This window comes from Anoplophora glabripennis, unplaced genomic scaffold, assembly GCF_000390285.2.
Source record: "Anoplophora glabripennis isolate ALB-LARVAE unplaced genomic scaffold, Agla_2.0 scaffold292, whole genome shotgun sequence".
Taxonomy (NCBI): domain Eukaryota; kingdom Metazoa; phylum Arthropoda; class Insecta; order Coleoptera; family Cerambycidae; genus Anoplophora; species Anoplophora glabripennis.
The window spans coordinates 370,904-389,227 of record NW_019416966.1 but is presented as its reverse complement, the minus strand read 5'-3'; positions in this window follow the sequence as shown (position 1 = coordinate 389,227).

The window sequence follows — 18,324 nt, the reverse complement described above, 5'->3', positions numbered from 1 at the left end:
AAGCATCTCCAAAACTTTTGAATTTTTGACACACTTTTGGGTAGTATTGTGACTGGTATACGTATTATTTTTACCCAAAAGACAATAGAACTCGATTTTATCAAAGTAGCTTTTATGCAACGAATCTATGAACTGACGATACCACAAGTCGAACTATTGTCTTTAGTACTGTGAAGGTCATTTGTCTCAAAAGCTCTTTGTCACTAGCTACATATTTTTTTATCGCAAACTATTTTTAGTGTAATAGATATATTCCAGAAAATGAATTGAATATTCAATGTCAAATTGACTAAGATGGAAACCACTCTCTAGCGAAGATGAAAGTGCAAATATATTTGATACTTATCATTCCAAATTTAAGCCTACTCCTAAGCAGATTGATTTGTGACTAAAGTACATTGACAAATAACAGAAAAGGGACAAAAACCAGATATATGAGAAGATATCGATCTGATCCTCCCCCTTAGATTTTTAACGGTAATATTTATTTTCCTTATAACAAAGCATCTGGGGACTGAGGAACAAGAACTACAAACCTCTTGTGGTGAAGCTTAAGATTTATTACTTTTCTTTTATCATTGAATCAACATTTTAAGCTGATTTAATTTCCTGTTCTTTATAACTAAATAAAATATAAAATAAAATCTTTCCTACAATGTGATCTCGATCCTAGAAACAAATCCTGAAATTATGATCTAAAATCACTAAAACTTTCAGTGTTTAATATACTACTTAAGTACTACATACAGGGTAGCCCATCGAAAACGTACCGCAAGGCATTACAGGGTAGTAAAGAACTTTTCGGCAAAATCCAAAAACAGGTCAAATTTGTTTCTGAGGGGGACAACTTTTGGCTCAAAAAGCATACCAAAATCTTCAACCCCCTAAGTGGGGGTGCTATCCCCTAAATTTTTTCAAATGGGAATGGGGGTCAAGTGGGGGGTCATTAGAAAGGGCTTTTAATTCTCTATACATCGATTCTTACTTTTTGAAAATCGATTCATTATTTTAGAAAATATGCAGCTTTGAAAATACGAACAATATTTTTGACGAGAAATGCGAAAATCGATTTAATTTTACTTCAAAACTTACGGTATTAGTCAAGTAAATGCTGAAAATGTTGTCCGCCAACTTGCATACAATGATACAGGTTGTCTTCAAACCGTTGTCGAACATTCTGGAGCACTTGCGGTGTTACTTCGCGACATACATTAATGATTCGTCCTCGCAGATCTTCCAAGGTATCAGGTGGAGTGCTGTAAACTTTGCTTTTAATGTGCCCCCAGAGAAAGAAATCTAAAGGATTTAAGTCGGGTGACCGAGGGGGCCACTCAATTGCACCTCTTCGTCCTATCCAGCGTCCTGGAAACGTCTCATTTAGGTAATTGCGCACATTGAGCGAGTAATGTGGAGGAGCTCCGTCTTGCTGGAAAATCAGTTCGTGTTCATTGTAAGCAGGGTCGTCCTCTATGATATTTGTTAGAGCTGGGTCGATGACATTTTGTAGTAAATCCAAGTACATATCGCCTGTCAAATTTCCAGGAAGGAAAAAAGGACCTACAATGGAATTTCCAAAAATACCTGCCCATACATTCAACTTCTGGGGGTGTTGGGAGTGTGTCTCATGGAAAATCCTTGGATTGGTATCAGCCCAGTAACGACAATTATGGCGATTCACTAAACCATTCAAGAAGAACGTACACTCGTCCGAAAAACACACATTAAAGAGGAAATTATCGTTTATCGCTCGTTCAGTCATTATTTCGCAAAATTGCAAACGACGATCAAAATCGTCTTCATTTAGCTCTTGCACTAGCCGAATCTTATAAGGATGGAATTTGTATTTTTTTAATATTCGTTGGACACTTGTACGACTCACTCCTGTCGCAGTAGCCAATTGCATTGTACTCAGCGTACTATCCATTGCCACTTGCCCCAATACCGCTATTTCCGTAGGTTCATTTAGTACCGGATTTTCAACCTGCCTCTTTTTGTTATGAACGGAGCCAGTTTCGCGAAATTTGGCCACCAATTCGCGAACAATTTTTCCAGACGCATGTTTCTCAGGATGCCGTTGGTTGAACAGTTCGGCGACCCGATTTCCGCATTCATTGTTTTTGAAAAAAAGCTCAATAATTTCTACTCTTTCTGGAATTGAGTACACCATAATTAATCAATTTAAAAGACTCGGCAGTATTGGTACTCTTCAACTACAAGTCACAAGACAGTTATCTAGCAACTTCTTGTGGCCTATCTAAATACGAAACAAAAAGCGGACAATTTTTTGCTCACCAAAATCAGGCTAAAGAATTCGCAAATCAGAAAAAAAAAACAGCGAATTCTTTTGAAGGAATTTACCAAGCTAATACCGTAAGTTTTGAAGTAAAATTAAATCGATTTTCGCATTTCTCGTCAAAAATATTGTTCGTATTTTCAAAGCTGCATATTTTCTAAAATAATGGATCGATTTTCAAAAAGTAAGAATCGATGTATAGAGAATTAAAAGCCCTTTCTAATGACCCCCCACTTGACCCCCATTCCCATTTAAAAAAATTTGGGGGATGGCACCCCCACTTAGGGGGTTGAAGATTTTGCTATGCTTTTTGCGCCAAAAGTTGTCCCCCTCAGAAGCAAACTTTACCAGTTTTTGGATTTTGCCGAATTTCATTACTACCCTGTAATGCCTTGCGGTACGTTTTCGATAGGTTACCCTGTATATGCTACACACTGTTATTTTTGCGGAAGAGAGACAAATAATAGGTCAAACGTGGTTTGATCGCAGCAAAAAACTGGAGAAAACCCATCAAGCTGGGGAAATAGGGTAAATCCTTCAAAGGACCGCAGCTAATCCTCCAAAGGGCCAGAAAAAGAGAAATCCGATAATGTATAATAAATAAAATATTCCTTTCAGGAGAATATAGTATTATTACAGGTATCACAAAACCATATTGATTTAAGGAAAGAATTTTAAAAGGTGACAGGTCATTATAAAAATAATGTAGCCAAGTTTTACAGATATACCCTCTAAATATTTCCTTTCAGAAGTAATATAATAATTATTTCAATTAAGACACGAGAAAAAGAAAATTTACTTCTAAAACGTTTTTTTATTTACTACCAAAAATTATAAAAAGAAAATATATAGAAATTGTAAAAATATTTCCAAAATCTCAGCCAAGTTGCTCCAAACTAATCAGAGTGCAAACAATGAAGAATAAAACATATTTTATACACGTTACATCTTCTTTTGCTGAAATTTGCATACACGCCATGTTTATTTCATTATTCATACAAAATGCTTGTCCAACGTGTCTCATTTGCAAGTTGGCCATGACACGCAGAAAAAGAAAGTTTCACAGAAATATCCTGGAAATATCGTATGAAAATATATATTCGTAAAATATCACACGTAAGCGAAAGACAAAATATAACCAACTGTGTGGTGAAAAGCAATAAACGCCACATTTATGAGGAACATAAAGATACTACAGCACTTTCACGTAATTAGATCACAAACTGGGAAACAGGACAAAAGAAGCATTTCAGAAGCCTAAGGAGTTCAGTGGTTGAAAGTGAAAGACACTGAAATCTTAATAAACGGAAATTTAAATTGAGCTTAACAAATAAATTCGTTGACTTTTCGATGGCCATGATTTAAGAAACAGAAATCACGTATTCTTTAAGTAAAATGACAAAATTAAATGAAATGAGATATAAAATGGAATCAGGGGAATTTTTAATAAACCATATGCCAAATAATTTCGTTCATGCAACGTATTATTAGCTTAAATATTTTCCTATAAGCAGCTTGAAACTGTCATCTTTAAATAACTGTCATAATATTTTTGATACATTTGCCACTGTTTAAAATCGAAGAGTATAGGTATAAGGCCGTCATTTGGAATGCATTTTAAATTATTCCAAATTTATCTCAAAATATCACGTATTTAAAGAGAAAATCAGTTTTATAGTAGACTGCAATCATAAGCCAATAAAAGCCATAGAAATAAGTAAACTATCAATAGCATAAAATTTAATAAAGGACAAAATCTTGATTAACGTCGTACTCATTCACTTGACCTTGAACAGTACAACCTATATAATCAAAATCTCATTTGCGCAAATGTACAATCAACTGGACAAAGCAAATTCTATTTCAGAAGCTTAAATAATTCATAGAGTCAGACACTGAAGTAATAATGCAAACAAACTGATATTGAGAAGTACCTAACTTAATTTATTAGAGAACCAAAAATTTTGATGATTGAAATAAAAGCAATGCGTCTTTAAAGCTTGCTGAAGTTAAATGTAGGAAACGTTATACTTACATTCGAAGCAATATAATAAAAGACAAAATCAATTGTATAGTGAAATGGAATCAGAAACAGAAATTGTCTTTTTTATAATATAATATATTGTACTGCAAAATAAAAAAAAAAAACGATATCAAATTTCTAAACCTAAACAGGTTTTTGTTTGATTCTAAAAAAAGGTCACGCAATCAGCACCTTGTCGATATAAAATTTCAAAACCTAAACACTTTTTGGTTTGATTCTAAAAAAAAAAAAAAATTCAGATCTTGCCGAAGTCCCCGATCTCGTGAGGCTCGGGGCTACAGCCCCCGTAGCCTTGCCCTAGATCCGGTCCTGTGCAAGACAAGATAAATAGTCCAGTCAAATAGGTAGAAGAGCTTACAAAAAATATGGTGTAAGAAACAGTGTTTTTTCCTGTGGCTTATAAACGGCGAAGTTAACCAAGAAAACTAATAGAAGTTAAAAAAACGGTGTTTCGCTAATAAAAAAAACTCGAACACCAATCGAAAAAAGTTAAAAGAGAAAATTGGAGCTAATAAAAAGAAACCTATCGATTCGTGTTTTTAAATGTATCGACTGCTATATTACTTTTCGAGACACATCGAAAAATCCCTCAAAAATCGACTTTTTTTGTCTTTGCTGCATCTCTTAAAATTAAAAAATATAAAAAAAATTTCGAGTTATATCGATTTTTCGAAAAAACGGTAATTTCGAAAATCGACTCTTCTTGCTCGACGAGTCGTAGAGAAACAAATCAGGGCTCATTTTTTTCTTTAAAAGTTGTACTTTATTGAAATGTTAACAAGAGGTGAGAAACTGTTAAGCTAAAGGAAAATTACATTTTTCAAATGTAATTATGCTTTTGAGGCCGCCGTAAACATCATATTTTGGTTTATCTCGTCGAGCTACCACAGATTTAGTACAAAAGGATTTGTACGTGGTCCAGAAGTCGAGATAATGAAAATTTTGGAAGTAAGAGCGCTTTTGAAAGTGCGAATTCAGTTTTTGGAGCGGCCGAGTAGCGTTACCCCCACTCCGCCGCCCGCTACAGTTAGACCTCTTTTATGCACGCGTATTTCTCCTCTCAACGCGGAGTTGACAAAAACGCCGCGTTTCAAGATACCCTGAATAGAGTTACTACGTTTATGCATTTTACGCTCGTTTATTTGCTCTCGCGTTTTCAATTCTGTCGCGATGGCTTTACAGAACGCTTAGCGACACGCGTTCGGAAAAACCACGAAAGTATATCGGCGTTTTTATGCAAAGCGCTCTTTGTCGCAAGTCCAGTGGCTCTGTCTGTCAAGAATAGTTTTAGCACAGTTTGTTTTAGTTTTAGTTTAGCTATTGATCAAGCGGGACATGGATGCAATGGACGCAATTGAATTCTATTTCTATTAATTGGATGTACTGCCCATCGCCTCTTACTTTTTCTATTACATATTTTTTATAGCACAAATACAATATACACGGATCCATTTTCATGTACTTCACTGACTACTGTGTGGCATGAAACTGGCGACAACTGATAGAATACGCGTGCATAAAATGGAGCAGAAATATACCGCGTTTTTCTCAATGTCGCGTTGAGAGGAGAAAAACGCGTGCATAAAAGAGGTCTTAGCTCGCACCGCGCTCGAATGCTTCGGTTTGACGCACAATTAAAAATGCAGAAGTAGCTAAAATAAACCACAGTCTTTTTTTATTGAAAATATACCTAAATCTTCAACTTCAATCTCTGTAAGAATGGACGCTGTAGCACTTAAGTAGCGGCTTGTAGAATTTTTTGAAGAAAAAATTATCTTCTCCAGAAGGTTGTAGAGCAACCTTTTTTTTTAAATTCGTGTAAAAATGTCAGCAATCGATTCCTGTAATAGACATTATCGAGAAATGAAAATCGAAAAAGATATTCAAGAATGACGCAACCAAAAAATTTTCACTTTTTTCAGTCATTTTTGGACACTTGAAATGAATAAAATCGTTATCATTCTTTTTTACCATGAAAGTACAACTCTTAAGGAGAAAAATGAGCCCTGATTCGTTTATCTACGACCGTTCGTCGAGCAAGAAGAGCCAATTTTCAAAATGACCTTTTTTTCAAAAAATCGATATAATTTTTTAATATTTTTCAATTTAAAAAAAGGCACTTTTTTGCTTGCCGAGGGCTACATTTACGGCAAGTAACAAGTTTCAAAACCTTAATTTGCAAGAGATACAGCAAAAACAAAAAAAAAAACTCGATCTTTGACGGTTTTTTCGGTTAATCTCGAAAAGTAATATAGCAATCGATATATTTAAAACTACGATTCGATAGGTTTTTTAATAGCTACAACTTCCTCATTTAACTTTTTTCGATTGGAGTTCAAGGTTTTTTTTATTTGCTAAACCAAAAATTCATAAAAATCAAAAGGATTTTTATGAATTATTTAGATTAATTTCGCCGTTTATGGGCCACAGAAAAAAACACTATCTTTCTTAGATTTTTTGTTCCCAAAACAACAAAATTTTTGTTTCCAGGTGGTACTTTTTTTAAATTTAACAATAGGCCGTGCAAGATTGAGTGGACCAAAAAGGCACAGAAAATAAATTACCAGTTACATAAAATATATATAAATCGTTATCTCCCTAAACAAGATCTTGGTTAATGTAGTACTTGTACTTGATCAAAACTGACCATTAAAGAATTGAGTAGTTGATCAAGGCAAGCACCAGCATCTATATATAGGCAGAAAGTATCTCTATCTCTAATTATATGCCATATATTTTTAAAGCTTGCTTCAATTGAGTATATGTGCTATAAATTTAAAACAGTAAAATAAAGACAGAATATCCGTTGTGTATTAATACTATTAATTAAACTGAAATCAAGAACACTTTTTGCCATCATTTGAAATGTCACAAATTGTTTTGTGTACACTACACATTGTAGTAGTGCAGTACGGATACAAAAGGCACAGCAGCATAAAATACAAATAAAGCGTTGTCTCTCAGGACAAGACCTTGGTTAATCTCGACCAAACAGTACAGCCTACATAATCAAAATCTCGTTTGCGCAAATATGCAACTGAACTGGACAAAGCAATACCCTTTCTACAGTGCATACTAAAAACGTAGGAGACGCCACTGTCACGATCGAACAACCCAGCCCAGAGTGGCCCGTGGAAAAAGCGCATTCCAGAGGTGACGAAGCAAGTGCAGATTCAGGAGTGCGGTGTACATACGAGTCCGTGTCCGTGGGGTTATCGCAGGGCTGAGATCCCGTCCGGCGGAGCCTCCAGATGGCGTGGCGAGCCGCCACGAGGCGGGCTAAGTTGTAGCGCGCCACTGTGACGCCGTCTTCGACCCGTGCTGGCACTGCACTGACCGTGGACTGGCGAACAGCGGGCAAAGCGGCGGCGGGCGCAGGCGCCGCCGCCGCCGCCACATGCCGCCGGTGGCGGAGGAGCCGGTGCCGCGGCGAGCGGAATAATTGGGTGTACGGATAACGAGCAAGCGGAAAAGATAGAATAAATAGTAAATCCGATTAGAGCGGAGCAGATAAAGGTTTTTTTCTGTGAGGCGTCTTTAATAGCACCGCGGCGCAGTTGATTGTTAAATTCGAAGGGAATTTTAAGGGCGGTGGTTTTTTTTTAGAGAGTTTTTATGTCGCGGGAAATACAGGGTGTCCTGCAAGAAAGGGAGAACGGGGCAAATTGACGGTTGGGTAAATTGCTGCACTTGGTTTATTTGTTAAATTAGCAAGTCTACATACTACAATATAATAGTTATTTACAAAATAAAGGAGGTAAGTATTATTACCAGTCGCGGAGCTAGGACCGGCAATAGAGTTCGAGACTGGTAAATTATACTTACCTGCTGCGTGGTGTATAAAATTTTATCTGCTCCCACAGCAGTTATGGTTCATTAAATAAAGATTAGGTTTTACTTTTTGACATTTCTTAATCAATTCATTTTGACATTATTCGAAATCATGCAAACTCGCCTTGGTTGTTTGGATTTTGTCGTTTCTAAGTTGTTTATAAACAAAGCTATATAAAAGTTGCAATTTTGCTGGTTTTGAATTATTATTTCTAAATGAGTGATTTTCAAATAGAATTTTTATTGTCCGAGAAGCCGAAAGTGCGCTACGGACGAGCATATAGAAATTTCAAAGAATGGTGCCAGAACAAAATTACTGGTGTTTCTTCTAAATGTCACTGCTAGTATATTTCATGGAGAAATCAACTTTAAAGTCATCGACGAGTTTGTAGAGTGAATACTCAATGATTAAGTCAACTATTTTCATAGAGGAGAACGTGGATATATCAAAATACCATAAGCTGAGAGAATTTTTGAAACGTAAGAATGACAGTCATACACCTAAAAAGTCAAACGTTTTTACAAGAGAACAAGTCAACGATTTTCTCATGCAAGCACCCGATAACACATATTTGCTAATAAAGGTAGTGACGGTCTTAGACATTGCAGGAGAATGCCGTTCTGATGAGTTATGCAAACTTACTTTTGGACAACGCCAATTTCAAAAATTTCGATAATTTTATTGTAGTTACAAATCCAGATTCTAAAAATGGTATGTCACGTACGTTTCCAATTATTACTTCTCGTCTGGATTCTGTTTCTCATCTAGAAATTCTCAAGAAATATATCAAGATTAAATTAGAAATTAAAACTGAAATTTCACGCTTTTTATGCGCTATCAAGCAGGTGGATGTTATAACCAACCAGTCCGCAAGAATACACTTTCTATGATTCCTAATAAGATTGCACAGTTTTTGAAACTAGAACATCCTGAAACATATACAGGCCATTCATTCCGAAGAACATCGGCAATGTTACTGGCTAATACAGAAGTTGATGTATTACAAATCAAGAGAAATGGTGGGTGGAAATCAACCACAATTGCAGAAAATTATGTTGCTGACAGTTTAAATAACAAAAATGAAATAGCTAACTGGATTCTTTACAGTGACACTTCAACTCCAGGATCTAGTTCATTTTCCTTCAAAATTTAACCAACTTTGAACTGGCTCCAAAACAGATACTGAAACGTAGAGACTTAAACAATCTCAGACGCAGTTCAACCCTAGAACCTAATATTGAAATCTTTGAATTATACGCTAATGGGCATGTTTAGTGTTATGCAGTTGGCAACATTGCCTTGCGCATAACCTCCTCTGTAATCGTATGTTTTTGGTGTGTTGATAACACATTTAGTTTTCGTGATATTGTTATTTGAGTGCAACGTGTTTAAGTGTTAGTGATGATTTTTGAATTGTGCGATTTTTTTGAACGAAAAATTTTGCGTGAAACAGGAGAAAACTTTCACCGGAATATTTCAACTTTGGAAACAAGCTTACGGTGATGCCCTGGGTAGTACGAAATGTTACGAATAGGTTTCACGATTTAAAAGTGGTCGTCAGTCAATTGAAGTTGATCAGAAAGGCTTTCCACTTCAACTGACGACTCCCACAAACAGAAAGTAAAAGATCTGGTACGTACAAATCGCCGATTGACTGAGAAATTGCAGAAGAGGTTAGCGTCTCAATTATGTCATGCTATGAAATTTTGACTGAAAAATTGAACATGCATCGAGTTGCAATAAAATCTGTTACTCGTTTGATGACCAACTGACAGCATTTAAGCCCCATTGTGCCCCTTGTGCATCCTTCCAGCGAGAGATGAACTCTCCTGATCCGTCAACCAACCCATCAAAAAGAAAAAGGTGATGACGTTGCTCAGAGGGATCTCTCTAATGTAGGCCATAGAATGCCACCGTTCTCCTAGCACGGATTCTGTCGTTGACGAAATACCAGTGCACTCGAGGAGTACATGAAAAACTGTCTCGTCTTCCTCTCACAACCTCTACAGAGAGGTGTTTCGCACTTCCTCATATTGTAAAGGTGTTTCCTTAGCCAACAGTGTCCAGTTTGAATACCCGTCACCAGGCGAAGGCTTACCCTGGACTTAGCCAGGTACTTTTTGGCTTGTCTTTGCTGGGGTATCCTAAGAACTCCTCAGTAAATCGACAGCTGTTTATTTCATCCCACCGAGTTCTAAATTCTTTGTGGGTGTCTTCCTTATAGTCCAACCAAATTATACTTGGAGAAAAAAAAATTGTTACCCAGATTTTTATAAGTGGAAATGGTAAAAGGGCTTATAATAAACAAAAAAAAATAAATGCGTGAGCAGGGGTGGCGGAGGGTTGATTTGGGGGGATGAAAGGTTATGAAATATTGTATCATTGGGATTTCTGGCGAAAGTTGACGTCAAACAAAAAAGTATCCAATACAAAAGTTGTAGATCATGCAAAAATCTACAACTTTTGTAGAGATCACTTTTNCAACTTTTGTAGGAGTAATTTTTTAACATAACCTCAAAATTGCCGAGAAAAATGTGAAAAACTGTTTTTTTCTGATTTTTCGTTTTTTATTTCTCAGTTCCGCAAAAATAATTTAATTTTGACGAAACTATACCTTCCTCTGTCTTAAATAACCTCAAATTTTTTTAGATAAAAAAATCAAGAAGTTTCTGAGATATTCATTTTTTTCGGCTTGAAACACTTTTTTTCCAAAGAAAAATTCTACTTAAAAAAATCATCGTACAGAGTTCCGCCGGTAATCATTTTTTTCGTTTTGACATATACTTTTTGATGAAAAAATTTGTAATCACAGTTCAAAAACATGCTCAAAAATGCAAAAAAGTAAAAAATTACTTGCAGCAATGAATTTTTCAGTAATTGTTGATAATTTGTTTAAATTAAAAAAAAAATCAATAACTGATTGCACAATTCAATTGTACGGAAAAAATAAAAAAAAAAACTGTCTCATTGTTTGACCCAAAACTATTTTTGTACAGTATTGCTATAAACACAGGTCGAATAGTGAATTAATAAAATAAATAAAATTTCCCGGACTTCTTCAAATGGAAACACCGCTGGGAAAAGTGTGTGAATAAGAGAGGGGAGTACTTTGAAGGAGACAAGGACTAAAAATATTAAAAATTGATCCCTTAACGCTACTGTTTCTGAATCATAATTATTTGATGTCGAACTTCTTGATATACCTATAATTTCTGCAACGGAATACAAATGGTTCAATATTACAAAATGTGTAAACGTGTCTCAAATTTTTGTATGGGACGGCAGATATCGCCTTGAAGTTAGGCAACCAAATTTGCGAACTCAATACAATCAAAGGGCGTAACATTAACGTAACAAACCAACGCGAGATGGCGCTCGATTATCTACCCAGCACCGCAAGCTCCCACAATTTGAATATACGAAAACAATGTGGAAAAATGAGTGCTTCACGACGTGACAAAGCATGTAAATAAAATTACTAACTGCTCCGCTGCTCACCTAAAAGCTCTCTAAATTACGACTTATCAAATCAGTGGCAAGAGTAACCGTATCAAAGCCGTAAGTAGGTACGTGCAAACTGAAAACGGGGTGCAGGAAATAAATAAAGTAAATATTTGTGCTCTCGGTTGAGTTTAATCAATACCCCCTATCTAGCAGTTGCGGGTCGACAAATATAAGTGTGTTCAAGGTTTGACACAAATGAATGTTTCTGCATTACACGTTGTAGCTGGTAACGTTTTCACGCTAGTCGGCGTTTATCAAACGGTGTTACTTTTTAGCTTTTGTACGTAGTTGTTAGTTACAAACTTCGCAACCTTCCCCATGAATTTTGTAAAGTAACTTTACATACAGAGTTATCAAAAGGTGCGACTCTTTGGTTTATCGATTTATATTTTCTTTGTTGTACTAATTTCTTAATATTTACATTTACAATTAAATTATTTGACAATACTTAGTCATATCTAATAATATACATTTATTCAGTGTATTTTAATATGTTTATTCCTACACCGTTGAAGAAATATGACGTAAATAGGTGGAAATACAAAGAAATATATCATATGTTTTTAATTAATTCAGGATAAAAAAGGCTCATTTAAATAACTGAGATATTAGAACGATGTATCACAAATTCTATTTTAGGATTTTGTTTCAATTATTTATGCTGCTTAATTAAGAAATTAATTAAATCTAGCTAAAATGTATAATGTAACAAAAAAATTATGTCTAATTCATGTAAATATAACTTTACGCAAAAAGTATATGTTGATGTAACACGCAATGCTTTTTTGGATTCTATATTAAACAAATTACATTCTGGAAATGTAGATGTAGTATATGGCCGCACCATGGATATCTCAACTAATCTTAAAAGAGGTACAGGAAAGTATAATTAGGAAAAGTTGTGGAATTTATTAGCAAATGAGATGCAGAAGGGAAATTTCATCTATTTTTTATGAGGGATGAGAATTCAGATATGTAGCCATGGAATGTGCCAAACCGACATTCTTTGTTTTCGTAAAAATATCAATTTTATCACATTCGCAAGGAATATTTTTAAAATAAACATCCTGTTATTACTTCAAACGAAATTTGACGGTTTAGTTAAATTTTAATTAACATCAAAATTTCGACGACCAAAAATTCTATTTTTGCATAAAACAAAGATGGATATTCTTGCTTCGTGTACAGATTCCTCTTGTCAACATTTTTTAAATGCCAATAATTAATGTCATACATAAAATTCTTCCACATTAAAGTTTACAGATTTATTAAAATAACGTACGTTTCAGGAATATTTTTTCCTATCTTCAGATTTTACAAAAAACCTTTTTGTTACCAGACAAAAAAAATAACAATACCTATATTTTTTTTATAAAAGTTTTGGAATTAGCATAAACAATATACAGGGTAGTCCATCGAAAACGTACCGCAAGGCATTACAGGGTGGTAATGAACTTTTCAGCAAAATCCAAAAACAGGTAAAGTTTGCTTCTGAGGGGGACAACTTTTGGCGCTAAAAGCATAGCAAAATCTTGAACCCCCTAAGTGGGGGTGCCATCCCCCAATTTTTTTTTAAATGGGAATGGGGGTCAAGTGGGGGGTCATTAGAAAGGGCTTTTAATTCTCTATACATCGATTCTTACTTTTTGAAAATCGATCCATTATTTTAGAAAATATGCAGCTTTGAAAATACGAACAATATTTTTGACGAGAAATGCGAAAATCGATTTAATTTTACTTCAAAACTTACGGTATTAGCTTGGTAAATTCCTTCAAAAGAATTCGCTGTTTTTTTTCTGATTTGCGAATTCTTTAGCCTGATTTTGGTGAGCAAAAAATTGTCCGCTTTTTGTTTCGTATTTAGATAGGCCACAAGAAGTTGCTAGATAACTGTCTTGTGACTTGTAGTTGAAGAGTACCAATACTGCCGAGTCTTTTAAATTGATTAATTATGGTGTACTCAATTCCAGAAAGAGTAGAAATTATTGAGCTTTTTTTCAAAAACAATGAATGCGGAAATCGGGTCGCCGAACTGTTCAACCAACGGCATCCTGAGAAACATGCGTCTGGAAAAATTGTTCGCGAATTGGTGGCCAAATTTCGCGAAACTGGCTCCGTTCATAACAAAAAGAGGCAGGTTGAAAATCCGGTACTAAATGAACCTACGGAAATAGCGGTATTGGGGCAAGTGGCAATGGATAGTACGCTGAGTACAATGCAATTGGCTACTGCGACAGGAGTGAGTCGTACAAGTGTCCAACGAATATTAAAAAAATACAAATTCCATCCTTATAAGATTCGGCTAGTGCAAGAGCTAAATGAAGACGATTTTGATCGTCGTTTGCAATTTTGCGAAATAATGACTGAACGAGCGATAAACGATAATTTCCTCTTTAATGTGTGTTTTTCGGACGAGTGTACGTTCTTCTTGAATGGTTTAGTGAATCGCCATAATTGTCGTTACTGGGCTGATACCAATCCAAGGATTTTCCATGAGACACACTCCCAACACCCCCAGAAGTTGAATGTATGGGCAGGTATTTTTGGAAATTCCATTGTAGGTCCTTTTTTCCTTCCTGGAAATTTGACAGGCGATATGTACTTGGATTTACTACAAAATGTCATCGACCCAGCTCTAACAAATATCATAGAGGACGACCCTGCTTACAATGAACACGAACTGATTTTCCAGCAAGACGGAGCTCCTCCACATTACTCGCTCAATGTGCGCAATTACCTAAATGAGACGTTTCCAGGACGCTGGATAGGACGAAGAGGTGCAATTGAGTGGCCCCCTCGGTCACCCGACTTAAATCCTTTAGATTTCTTTCTCTGGGGGCACATTAAAAGCAAAGTTTACAGCACTCCACCTGATACCTTGGAAGATCTGCGAGGACGAATCATTAATGTATGTCGCGAAGTAACACCGCAAGTGCTCCAGAATGTTCGACAACGGTTTGAAGACAACCTGTATCATTGTATGCAAGTTGGCGGACAACATTTTCAGCATTTACTTGACTAATACCGTAAGTTTTGAAGTAAAATTAAATCGATTTTCGCATTTCTCGTCAAAAATATTGTTCGTATTTTCAAAGCTGCATATTTTCTAAAATAATGAATCGATTTTCAAAAAGTAAGAATCGATGTATAGAGAATTAAAAGCCCTTTCTAATGACCCCCCACTTGACCCCCATTCCCATTTGAAAAAATTTAGGGGATAGCACCCCCACTTAGGGGGTTGAAGATTTTGGTATGCTTTTTGAGCCAAAAGTTGTCCCCCTCAGAAACAAATTTGACCTGTTTTTGGATTTTGCCGAAAAGTTCTTTACTACCCTGTAATGCCTTGCGGTACGTTTTCGATGGGCTACCCTGTATATTTTTCAGTTTTATTATCTAACAGCAAACTAACATTATAAACTGTAATTTTCGTTGTTTTAAATTGTCATAAGTATGCAATAGCATCTATTACATTATTAAAAACAATAAAAGATTTATAAAACTTTTTTAATTTTCGTCAGTAACATATTAAGTAGAAATGAAAATTTTACACTATTTAAACGACGGAAACAAAGCCAATGACAAGTATATGAATGTATTTAAAAACTGGCAAAATATACAGTGTAAACATTTGCAACATATACATAATCATTAGTGTATTAAATAAAAATGAATGTGAGACATCTTTTTTGGAAGATGTTTTCATTGTTCAGAATTTCAACATTTATGATTAGTTTCAAATGCAGGTTTAGAAAGGATGATGTAATTAATATTATTGGAGGTATTAATAATTATAATTTTTTTGTGTAAATGTTTGTTTGTCCATATTGACATGTTCTGTGTACCGCCATGTCGACCACAACGCCCTGATATCTGCTCTAAAAATTGACCTGTTTCTCTAAGACGTCGAAATAAATTGAGAAAAAATCTCGTTAAGCCAAAATCGCATCATTTTCCTAATAAAGTTTAATAATTGCATTAGTAGTATGACCTAGAATGCAGTAAACTTATCCCAATCATAATTAGATGCATTAAATTAGATCAGCAATATCGGAAAATGTTAATAGGGGAACTCTGTTGGCCATTTTAATTATTATTTCTTAATTGGAAAATAAAATAAAGCAAAACAGTTTTCTAAAGAAATAAACAAGTCATTTATCATTTTGACAGGTGACGCTTTGTTTTCATGACCTCCTCTAAGTGGATGTATACAATAAATGTGGTTGAAAAATTTAGGCTTAAGCCTTATATTTTGTTGCTAATTGTAAGAAGCCATTTATGCAATGCTGAGATAGGTGGATATGTGCAGCAATTAGTATAAATGTGTTTTTTACATACCTGTTTTATTTTTCTTAGTACATTGCTAAAGAAACATTTGTTTGTCCAAAAATGGTAAATCAGCTCTATGTTTGAAGACTTTCTGTATAAAATCAGTTAGGACATTTAAAACTCCGGTAAAGTGCCTACAAATTGTTCCGTGCGTGTTTCTTAGTACTTTGAAATTTAAAAATAGGTATTATAAACCGCAAACCATTTCCTGCGGCTATATTTAATGTTCCATGACTTTCAAAAATCGAAAAAAGAAGAATTTTACGAAAATCTGTAAAGCACAATAAAATATTCTAAATAAAAATTTTTGATGCGACATTGGGAAAAATTGTCCTTGGACATAGCTACATCAGAAAAACTGTGGAAGACAAAGTAACTATTTCCCTCAGTTCCTACGTTTGTCCTTTAGGTATCTTTTACAACAATATCCTTGAGGATTTAGTTAACTACAATAACTGTCTCCTATAAATTTCAAACTGATACCTTAAAAATTGAGAAAATTATTACCTACGTTATAATTTTAGAAGTTCGACTCTAACACCCTGTATCTTTTAAGGGAGACATTTCTGTATTGTCTGTATTGTAATTGTCATATTTTATAGCCGACGCAGTTAACCTGATTTTCTGTTGGACTCCGTATATTATCACCTATTTTTTGTTTATAAAAATAACCGAAACTTTTAGTAGACAAAACAAAGTAATTGACCAAATAAATCTTTGTTCCAAAATGCCTCCTTGTTATACGGGGTGCTGAAGTTCATAGAACAAGAACAGTATTTTCTTAATAGTTCCAGATCGGCTTAACAAATTGTTTTGAAATTTAGTGTAGTAAACGTCACTTTCAATGCTTCTCTCCTGTGAGGAAACGGCAGAATACTAAAAGTCAGTCACGTACAGTCACCAATATAATATTGAAAATAATGGAAATCTTTTTAGATTTAGCTTTCATTTAACTTCTGAAAAGCTTCCTTGCAAATTTTCAGTAAAATGCACCAGTAAAAAATTATATGAATTTACAAAAACTATTCTCTAATATCTCTATTAAAATGATATCTAAAAACATTATAGGTTGATAAAATCGTTTATAGCTTTTAGCTTTAACTTTTTGGTTTAACTTTTGGGTTACTTCGGCCTATTTCTGCTACTACAGCTAAACACCGACGCCAGGAGACGAGCACCCCCCAACTTGGAACCACCACTTTGTCGCGAGGTAGGTATCTTTTACTTGCCTAACACTGTTTAGACAAGGGACCAACGGTTTTACATCTTATGATACGTCTTCCTATACAAACCTCGCTTAAATTTGTACAGTTTCTGTGAATACACTAACATACAGGCCACTAGGAGGTGGACCCCCAAGGATAATACCATATAAATAGTAAAATTCCATGAATTTAATCTGCGCGCACTGTTAATTCATTCCCATAACAGTTTTCTACTGTTAATTACTTCGCGGTAAATCTATTCTTTAAAAATCGCCATAAAAAGAAATCTAATGGATTTAAGGCGGACTTCTTGGAAACTACCTCACAGAACCAAATCGGTCGATCCATTTACCACCAAAATTGGTTGTTATACTTACATATATTATTATAATGAAATAAACACACTGTATCTCGAGAAACGACACCGAGTAATAGCAGAGAAAATTTCATGAAATTATAATGTAGACTCTAAGAAAGACATAAATTACTTTTAAAGAAAAATAAAAATCTCCTTTCATAGTTATTTCATATAAAAACTAAAACATTATCAGTCAAAATTTAACTAATACATTGTAAACGAGAAGCATGTCAAGAAAATAAAGTTTAGGTTCGAAGTAGAAGCATGAAAGTAAAAGAAAAATGCCACAAGAAGGGCCAATTTAACAATTTTACGAATAACTAAACGTTAAATAATCTAGTACAAAAGAAAATTCAAATATTATAGTATCAGAAAACACATAGGCTAGAAGTTTGTTATAAAAATTTGTCATGCAGAATGTCATATAAGAATTTATTGTAAATTAGTTTAAGATGTATAAAATTTACTACGCAGTTATAAAATATAAATTACGCCGTAAGTTAATTAAAATAAAATGCATCGCAATATGTGGGAGAAATTGCGCAGTTAGAAAATAATATCATGAATACGAGTAACCAATTAAAAAGGGACAAATCAGAAGATTTACCTTTTACCGGAAAACAAAAGAGTATCGTTGGGAAGTAAACAAGTGAAAAAGAGAGGTTGGTCCGAGACACTGGTGAGGGGTGCATGTTGTCCTGTGGCTCCCGAAAATAACATCAAAAACACCAGGAAGCAATCCACTCAGACCCAACAGCCATC